Genomic DNA, 11,550 nt, shown 5'->3' on the forward strand with positions numbered 1-11,550 from the left:
GTATATATCTAACTATAAAATATATACATATCACCATATAGCATATAAGTCAAATTTAATGTCAGAGTCATGAGCCACACACATAGACACACCAACCACATTCATCCGCTGCCAACGAGACGGCTGATGCCAAATGTGTGACCGACCAGCGGCTATATATACATAAAATACGTGAGCCACATACATAGACACATCAACCGCACTCACCCGCTGCCAGTGCGACCGGCTGATGCCAAATATGAGACTGACCAGCGGATAGATAAAGTATATAATACATAAGTCACATAAATAGACACATCAACTGCAATCACCCGCTGCCAGTGCGACCAGCCGATGCCAAGTATGTGATCGACCAGCGGATAGATAAAATATATTATAATACATAAGTCACATAAATAGACACATCAACTGCATTCACCCGCTGCAAGTGCGACCAGCTGAAGCCAAGTATGTGATCGACCAGCGGATAGATAAAATATTTATATATTATATGAAAACATATAATGTATATATAATATCTTCTTCTTCCTCCTGGCATTAATCCCGGCTATTGCCAGGGTCTGACCTCCTACTCAACCTACTCCAATTTGCACGGTCTTTTGCGTCCTCGATGGTTAGACCATTGGCTCATGTCCTGCATCACGACATCGAACCAGCGCTTCCTTGGGCATCAGGGAGGTCTCACTTCAGGAACTGATATAGCAAGGCATTTGCATCCAACATAGTTCTTACGCCGGCGCGTAACGTGGCCAAACCATCCAATGTATATATAACCAATACCAATGTATATGAAAACGGCAGTAGAAGTAAGTCATGTCTAAGGAACATCAAGGAATGGACTTGATTTGATTCATTTGGCTAGGGACAGGACTAAGTATGCGAAGTTGACTGCCAACCTTCACTAGTTGGAGAGGCACTTTAAGAAGAAGAAGAAGATATATAATATATGAATAACATAATATATGAAATATAATATATAAATAACACAATATATGAAAATATATTTAATAAAAATTCAGTTCAATGGTGTAATCTTTAAATGTAATATTTTTTATATAACATTTTATATATGGCATTTTCAACAGCAATATTTCAACTACACATTTTCCAGAACATATCATTATACTCAATAGTAATGACACTTTAATTTGTATTTTGAATAGATTCATGAACTTTATATATTTTATAAATTCCGTTAAATCGTACTAGCAACACTGTATAGATCCATTTTATTTCCAATTGCATAACTTTTATTATTTTAATACCTCTAAACAATATGTCATTCTCATCTCAATTCATTTATAGTAATTAATGAACATATTGATTTGTATATAATAAATGGATAAATTCATTTACTTCATATATTGTACCAATATGACATAAAAGTAACTTATTTGGTCTGACCATCAGAATATACAAATGAACAAGGTCCGAAGCTCCGAGCTTCCAAGACGAAAGTCCGCTAGATTTTACGACTGTTGTATTTAAAATGAAAAAGCCTAATTTCTCATAATCCGTTCGGCTAACCTGACGGTTCATTACATATGATACTAAAGTCTGTAAAGTCTGTGTAAGTAATGCTATATGCCTATGCTCAGGTATTCTGGCTGAACAATCGATATGTTCGTTTTATTTACCATTTCTCATCAAGAGGTATTACATGTTTTTAACCACACCTCTCAAAGCTCTACTACTAAAATAAGATTTTCAGTTCATTTTTATTCATTTACTAAATCTGACAGTTCGCAAAACAAAATCGTGACTTACGAAAGTCCCTTGCTGAACCCTATAAAACGTCTTATTGGTTTAATATTACTAGACATGGAGAGGTTAACTGAAGCAGCATCATTTAAATAGGTAAACCTAACACATGTCAAATGAAATATTATTGTCAAAAACATTACTTAAGATTCATGATAAATTCATTGTAACTAAAGGCCGAAATTGTTAATTTTATTTAATTGTCTATTAGATGTCTCTCAAACAATTTATGTAATAAAATTACCAGAAGTAGATATTTAATAAAATAAAACATTTTCTATTGTTTGATAAGAAAACTTTAAAATTACTCGATTTGTAAATTAATCTTCAATAAGAAGAGCTTGGATTCTGATCTAATATACTTACTATACTATTATCTTTCCAGAATAAATAAACAAAATATTTTATTTGACCAACAATATATTCAACAACAATATACTCATATTGTATAGTAAGTAATATAGCAGACATTATAGAAACAAGAAATAAAGATAAGTTACTAACTCCAATAAATTGCCTCCAAAAAGTTAACAAATTGTTAATGGATCTGAAGCCTATGTAACATGTCATTTAATTAAATTCCGCAATTAGTATTGAAACCTTTATTATTCCTTGTGGAATTATTTATATGAATAAATTATATATTCTGAATTTGTCACTACAGAAATTCCAAGTAACTGAAAACCATCCTAACAAATCATAATTTAAAAAGTTGATTTATATAATTTTATTAAAAACTTTCTGTGTGTTGTGATAGAAAGTATCTAAAAAAATTGGTAACAGTTAACTGTTTTATAATTCTTAAGAATTATTTAAATATTTTTATTAGTATTCTTGTATAAAAAGACTGGTAAGAAGATATTACATACAAACTGATTAAACTGTTTTGTAAAACATAGTATAATTTACTTTGTCATAATGTTTTATTATAATAATAAATAATAATTAAGTAACCCAATAGTACAGCGAACCTATTATATAATTTGGTAATATTATCAGATTAAAAATGTATAAAATGAATATTACTTAAACTTTATGAAAATTAAATGTCACCAATCATATAATTCAAATATAATATTAATAATATTCATATTGAAAAGGGAAATTTATTCTTATTTTTGCTTGAAATTCGCTATACTTAATGTTTCTGATTTTAAAACAAATATAATACTATGTTGTAACAATTTTTCTAAATAGAAGTAATATTGAAGCAAATTCTAAATGGTTTCCAATAAATATAAATATATATAATTTAAATCTTTCACTATTTCAATATTAGTATTTTAACATTTCTATTCATTAAAATATCATGTAAATCTGGTATTAAGTTAATTAAAATTCTTATAATGTCTTTCTTCTTAATGAGTTATAATAAAACTATATAATACTTATAATACTTCAGGTATAGTTTTAACATTGCTTTTGTAAGATGCCATTTTAAACAATAAAAATAATATAATATTATTATAATTGTTAACATGTATACTTCAAATTGTAACTAATCATCTTTTTCTGTACCACTTAATGCAGAATCTATCACACATTACTTACCTTTTTTCATTATTGAATTATCAATTAACTTTAGTAAATTGATGTTGTATGAATGTTTCCGTCACCTCGAATATGATTTGACTGTTTAACTTTAAACATAGAGCCAGACAATTTAGCCACCAACAAGGGCAATCTAAGTCCTTTTTTATTATCTTCCTTTTATTATGATTTCATTGTAATTTACATATTACACAATTACAAAACATTAAAACTTTGAAGAGTGTCAGGATATTATTTCACGTGAAAGTGGGAGAGTGAGCCGATCCCACTTCTGATGTTAGAATCATGATAGTAGATAATATAAATAAAGATAAATTAGAATAATTGTCTAAATGGATAACATGATTGTCGTATCGATCAAACATCAGAAGCGGTTGATAGCTGTAAGTAATGTTATCTACCTTTTAAAAGATCTGAAGCTTGGAGCAGTGCCGTGGACTTGTGACCACATCTGTAGGCTTAAGGGATCCCTTTACAGTACTAACACTCGCCTTTCACTGCTCCAGCCCAGTGTAATTACATATAACTTACCTGTACTATACTTACCACATTTGCAATCACAGTAATATTTGATTATATTGATGATAAATCTATTAACATTTATAATTAAGATAGCCGAGGATATATAATACATTTACAATAATACTATAAGTCAAATATTATCGTAATTCCATTGTTTTCTCTCACCAGCCAGCAAATCATAGGCAGATGTATTAAACTACAAATCCTAGACAAGTGTCGATTATCAATTATAATATATTATTTATTGTAATTATCATATATGTATTATTTATTATTTAATTACTATTACCTTTATTAATCTATTAAATATAATCATAATTCTATAGTAATCCATTACTTAACTACCAAATCATAGACGGATATTTTAAACGCCAAATCAATGACAAGTGTCAAATGTCAATTACAAAACATTATTTATGATAACAATCATATATGTATTATTTATTATTTAATAACCATTAATTCTATAAAGCTATTACATGCAACTAGTTATTATTTCCATTGTTGTTTTTGACGTAAATAGAATTTGGAATTTTAAATGTTGTTTATTTATTCTAGCTAACTATTCAATTAACCAATGAAATGGACATGTACAAAAAAAATATGTATAAAATATACAGAGGCCAGGAAATATGTAAGGCCACAATATATAAGGTGGTAGTGCAGGAGCACAAGCGTGAGACTGCGAACGCGACAGGCTGCAGGTTCGATTTCCACTCGAGGAAATGAAGTATTTAATATTTTCATTTCCCCACCACTCAACATGCAATGTCTCTAGATTGCGGCGAAATTTATCACAATTCCAGTCTAAAATTTATTTTTTAAAAATACTAGAATTGATAACATCAAGAACAATAGTAAAAATGCCAAGCAAATATTATAAGAATATTGCGTACAACCAGTTATATTCACATATTATCTTCCTCCTGGCATTAATCCCGGCTATTGCAAGGGTCTGCCTTCCTATACAACCTACTCCACTTTGCACGATCTTTTGCATATATTCACATATTATAAGCATAGGTAATTCATTAGTCTATATGTTTGCTGCAGTATGGCCTCTGTTGTTCAGTGGTGAGATGTTCTGTGTAGTTAATATTCGGTTCGTGCAAGTCCACAGCCAGGCCCGACTGCACTGTTAGCACTCGTGACGTATGAGCAAACATAGGGGCGGAACTCTGAATACGCAGTTCTACTGTGCTTCCTAGCCAAAGTAGTTTAGTGGGCTATGGGGATATTTCATTCAAGTTTGTTTATTTGTATGGACATACTCGTTATGGGCTTGCTATGTTTCTGTTACATTTTAGGTAACAATTTTAAAAATGATGATTACAGGTCTTGTTATGTATTTTATGTACCTATAGCTCTTCTCCTAGCTGATTGTCATACGCGTTTTTAAAATAAATGTGTTATTTAGTTTGTCGTACAGAAAAAAATATAAAAATGATTGCTACATAATGTTTATACTATATATAAAGACAATTTAATTATGCACCATTTTGTTTATAAATAAATTCAAATGTTATTTAATATGCATAATAGGTTATGCATGTAGATCATGACTGTTTCATTAGCCGTTCAACTATATGTTAATATAGTAAGCTTAAATTTTCGGGTGCATGCAGTTATATTGTAAGTTTGCATAATTTACCAATATTCAGTTTCATTTGCACTGTAACGTCTCATTGTTTGCCAAATTTTAAAGTGAAGTTATCCAATAGATTTTGATAAGGCTTTGAATTGGGGAGGAACGCGGTGAGAAGATGTAAAAAGAATTTCACTAAACTTTAATTTTTGAAATTCAACGTAACTGTATATCAGGGACACAGTAGTGTCCCCGCAAATTTTAGAACGAAGCAAAGCACTGACGTACCGTCCTTTTCTGAGAACATTTTGGCGTATTTTCGTATTTCTATTTGACAACCTTTGGATAGATGTAAATTGTTGTTTTCTAGTAAGTTATTTTAAGTTACTTTGACACGCACGTCACGGACACGTAATTATGTTTCAAAAATGTTTAACAGCTCTTCAAATTTTCAGAATTATTAGTCTAATATGTAGCTAAGACAGTATTCGTACTCACTAACTTGTACGTGTGGCCCTGTACATTGCGAACAAAGCAAGTCAAATAAAATTCTCTACAATCGTTAGAGCGCAATACGGATAGACTTAAATTGTATTTACTCTACCTACTACCCCTACTACTTTTATTAACTTGAACTTAGGAGCTACTGCTATTTATATATATATTATGTCTATACATCCGAGACGTGGACAGATAAGATATTTGATTACTGATACTGTCTGAATTACTAATGCATATTATTAATGAAAATATAATTTAAATGAATCTACAACTTTCATTGTCAATATTCACTTTTGCGAGAAACCCATATTTATAAGGTTATCGTCGATATCTGCTAAATTTAGTTAAAAATTTATGTATATTTGTGAACATTAAAAATAGCCCATGGCTATATCCTAGCCAATATGCGAGAGCCGATTGGATGCGTTATTTATGGTAAAATGAATAAAGCAATTTAACCGGAAGTATATGATGACATTTGGCGCACAGCTTTGCGAATATCCGAGCTGATGAGTTATTCCGCTATTCACTGAATTCAATTTGAATTTGTCACGGCTTGTGTGTTGCTTGTGGGGTTGTAAAGGTCGACATTGTATTTTATTAAAGCTTAACTATTATTGTTGAATACTACAATGTTCCATTATATAATAGTATTGAGGCCGTCACGATGTTGCAAATGGAAGTGTGTATTAAGAATTAATAGCTAACCCTGGTATAGTGTAGTTATAAAGAAACTAACAATCTAATATTTGATTATTTATAAATAATTAACTTATATTACTGTGATCTTTTACTTTTTACAGCTTTCACGGGCTTCTTCCTTAATTTAATATGAATATTTGTTTAATTTAAACAAAACTTATGTCATTTATTTTCGCGTAGAGAAGACGTTAGGTATACGGACAATTTTCATATCTCTCTGTAGAATTGATGTAATTTTAAGAAGAGAAACACCCTTATAATAGCCTTATAGTTAGGTGCTAGTGCATTTGTAGAGTATATAGTAAATATATATTAATACCAGCGGACGCGCGCAGCTTCGCGTGCTTATTTAGGGGTGAATTCTAATAAACCATGAAACATGTGTTCAATGAAATATTTTTAAGAGTCTAAATTTCAAATTTTATAAAAAACGGTAGGGTTTTAAACATTTTTCCATACAAAATTTCAACCCCTTATTTACACCCTTAGAGGGTAAATTCTAGAAAACCATGAAACACATGTTCAATTAAATATTTTTAAGAGTCTAAATTTCAAATTTTATAAAAATCGGTGGCGATTTAAGAATTTTTCCATACAAACTTTCAACCCCTTATTTGCACCCTTAGAGGGATAATTCTAGAAAACGATGAAACACGTGTTCAATTAATTACTTTTAAAAATATAAATTTCAAATTTTATAACAATCGGTGCCGATTTAATTTTTTTTCCATACAAACGTTTAGGGTTAAAATTTTTCAAAATCCCTTCTTAGTGGATGTCCAGATTACAAAAGTAAACATATGTCCAAATTACACGTTTCTACCGTCAGCGGTTACGGCTGTGCGTGCGTCTTACCTCAGTCAGTGAGGACAAGTCCTTTTATATATATAGACTAGCGACCCTCTTGCGGCTTCGCCCGCTTTAACTACTGGATTATTCATGTAATGTATGATTGCAAAGCACTTAAGATAATGTGAAAATTAATTAAACCCTAATGCAACCCGCATTTTTGTAGTTTCAATAAGGATTTTCCAATTGTTTTACACAGAAAAACAAACAAACAATACAAAATCCTTGAAACCTTGAAACAGAAAAAGAATACAAAATCCTTGGATTTTTTAGTAGGTACCGTAATTTTAAATCTGTGCTACTAATCTTTTCAAGTACTTATTAAAATATATTTAAATGGCTATTTTTAGATAGTTAAATGACTATTTTTAAACGGAAGAAATTATAACCAAAAACCTACCTACTAATAACTACTACAAAAAATGTGAAACCAAATATATCGCGCTTAAATAATACATTCAACTCCAATTATCCAATACGTGCAAACGCATCTAACTAAATCTTCGTTGCTATAGAGGCAGCCGGGTTTTTATTTTCGAGCTTGTGGTTAAGGGGGTATTCTGTCCCTGATGAAAAGCAAGCACGACGTGGCTGCCTGTGAGGAAAATTAAATAGAATGCATGGGCCGGGAATCGAACCCGGGCCGCCCGCGTGGCAGCCGAGCATTCTACCACTGAACCACCGATGCGTGTAAGGAAGGCGGGCGCGGCGGACGCATGGCGAATGGCGAGCCGTTTCGCAGCAAGGATTTTTTTGATATTGTAACAACTTCTAAAGTACTTATTAAAATGAAAAACAGTAAAAGACAATTTTGGTCTACATTAAATGGCCAACGTAACTAATGTACTTATTTATATGCTGAGAGTAAGGGATAAGTGAAACTTGAGTAACATACAGCTGATGTGTCAACGGCGGGATGTGTCAACAATTAAATGCGTTTTTCTGTACAACTATTCGCAATTTCGAAATATTGTAAAAAGCAAATTTTATCTTCGTTTAACGTAGAAAATTAATAAAGTATTTTAAAGGATAAGGATTAATACTATTATGGAAAAATATCCCTCACAATAAAATATATATTGAAATTATTATTTTTAGACAGAAAAATGATCACTACACGTTATTCTTAAAAGATACGAATATGCCGTCGCGAACTTTTTTGTAGATCTTATTAAGAGGAACAATAATCCAGTACATTTTTTTCATGTAGTACTTACCATTAGGGCAGCACATGCGCGAAAGTGTCTCAACGGGTAGGACTTTATACACATTTATCGTATTTATGTTAATTTACATAAGAATGTACAAATAATAAACTATACATAAACCTTCTACGAAAAACACCCGACTTAATGGTGAAGACCGCATCAAAATCCGTTGGGTGGTTTAGAAGAAGAAGAGTTAGAAACAACAGACAGACACGAAAAGCGACTTTGTTTTATAAGATATAGGATTACTAGCGGACCCGGACGCGGTGACGCCTGCTTGAAATATAAGAATATAAATTCTATAGAAATATAATTTCAATCTAGATAAAATGCTAAAAGTGACTATTATATTTATTTTCATAAGGATGAATATCAAAATGACGCGGTAACGAACGCGGTCGCGTAGCGACGACGGTTGTTATTAACATGGCAGAATAAATTGCATGTCAAATTAGAAAGTATTTTTATTTATTAGTATATAAGTGTAATGTAATCTTATATAGCCTATAGCACTTCTGAAGAATGCAGCTTTTATACAAAACAAAAACAAAGTAAATCGATCCAGTAGATCCAGAGATCTTAGCGTTCAAACAAACAAACAAACAAACAAACAAACAAACAAACAAACAAACAAACAAACAAACAAACAAACAAACAAACAAACAAACAAACAAACAAACAAACAAACAAACAAACAAACAAACAAACTCTTCCGCTTTATTATATTAGTATAGATGACATTTTTTAACCGACTTCTGTAAGAAAAGGAGGTTATCAATTCGACTGTATTTTTTTTTTTTTTTTATTTTTTTTTTTTATGTTTGTTACCTCATAACTTTTGACTGGGTGAACCGATTTTGAAATTTTTTTTTTTGTTTGAAAGGTGAAGCTTCCCGAATGGTCCCATTTTTTTTTGGTCCATGTCTGACAATGGTATCTATGAGAAAATCACATAAGTCTTAAATTTGCATTAGGTGTGTGCGCGACAAATAGACGTATAACTCAATGTCGCGCCAACCGATTTTGATGATTCTTTTTTTATTTGAAAGGATACATTTCAAGGATAATTTGGTGAAAGTTTGGTTAGGTTCCGATTATGGGATCCGGTGAAAATTAAGAAAGTTTGTTTTTTTTGTTGGTAAAAAATTGATTATACTATAATAGTTACAAAAATTTTTTAAATTGATGTCAGAAGTGAGATTCCTGATCGTTGCATTTCTTTTCAACCAACCTCAAAAAAGGGGATGTTCTCATTTTCAACCAACTTCATAAAAGGGAGATTCTCAATTCGCCCGAATACTTTTTATGTATGTTCTTGTCAATATACCAAAGTGTAACTTTGCACAAAAATAATACCTAATTAAATAAAGTTTTACATAGGACAACCACAACCACTCGTTGACAACCACTACCACCACCATCACCACTCGTTTAAGAAGCATCATTTTAAGATCTACCCATCACTTAAAATCGTAAAATAAATTAATTTTTAATAAAAAGAAAACCGACTTCTAACAACGAACTAAAAAGTGAAAAATAATTATACAAAGATTTTATAATTTTGAAGTCGGTGTCAAACTAATGCTACAACACCTTCACTACAATATCTAATTACTAAGCCTGTTTGTTTTACTTGGCACCGACTTCAAAATTATAAAATCTTTGTATAATTATTTTTCACTTTTTAGTTCGTTGTTAGAAGTCGGTTTTCTTTTTATTAAAAATTAATTTATAATCAAAAAATAAAGAGAGTACTTTTAATTAATTTATTCTCACAGTAAAACAAAAAATATCAGGTTAAGTGGTAAAATTGTAATCAAAAAAAATTTTCCACGGGTAGGTCGATCTTGAATCTTGTTGAATGAAATTATTTATATTACAAAGTTATGGTTTTTGCAGTGTCAGAAGTAGGAACTTTTCTTTCACCTTGTATATTCTGTCTTTTCATTGAATTCCCTGTAAATACTAAGGCAAAGTTAATTTTATCTAAAAAGGTCTCAATTATGCAACGCTTAATGATCGGTTGCTATTATTAATTCATCTTATGCAGCTTTTACTTTCAAGATCTCGAGACATGAGGTGGAACTTGAAACATATATTTTTTTAGCGGTCTTTGTTTTAGCAATGAGATGATTATATGCAACGAGAACTACAAATACACCTATAAAGTGCATTATTCGAGTACGTCGTTAGGTAGATACTGCTATCAGCATATAAAGTGCTTGAAAAGTGCTAAAAATGTAAAGTGAGTAGCTCAGTCCACTCTACGAAGAGTAATGAAGAAAGAGTTAACGTATGCACTATTGAATTTTATCCGGTTGTTGCAATATTGGCTTTCACTAGCTCGGAATGAATTCGTAAATTAATATTATTCAAATTTACTTTAAATAACCGATTAACAGTTTCAAATTTTGTAAAAATATTATACAAATATTCGTTTTAGTGATTAATGATTTCTAGAGCACCTATAAATATTTATATACATCGCTAACAATTAGTCCGTTTTAAATAGTTATCTGTGATCGACATTACAGTCTTATAAGAGCAACACAATGACGTGCGCTATATTAAAATACTAGCGGACCCGGACGCGGCTACGCCTGCTTGAACTATAAGAATATTTATTAAATATTATATAATATATTTATTTTTATAAGGATGAATATCAAAATATAAGTTCATTTTGGGTGACGTTTTCTTAAAACAACAAAGAAACATTTGCAAACCGGTGCTTAGCAACGACGGTTGTTATTAACATGGCAGAATAAATTGCATGTCAAATTAGAAAGTATTTTAATTTGTTAGTATATATGTGTAATGTTAAATTATATAGCCTATAGCACTTCTGAAGAATGCAGCTTTCATACAAAA

This window comes from Heliconius melpomene, chromosome 15, assembly GCF_056956725.1.
Source record: "Heliconius melpomene rosina isolate 202511_hmr_F chromosome 15, ASM5695672v1, whole genome shotgun sequence".
NCBI classification, from domain to species: Eukaryota; Metazoa; Arthropoda; class Insecta; order Lepidoptera; family Nymphalidae; genus Heliconius; species Heliconius melpomene.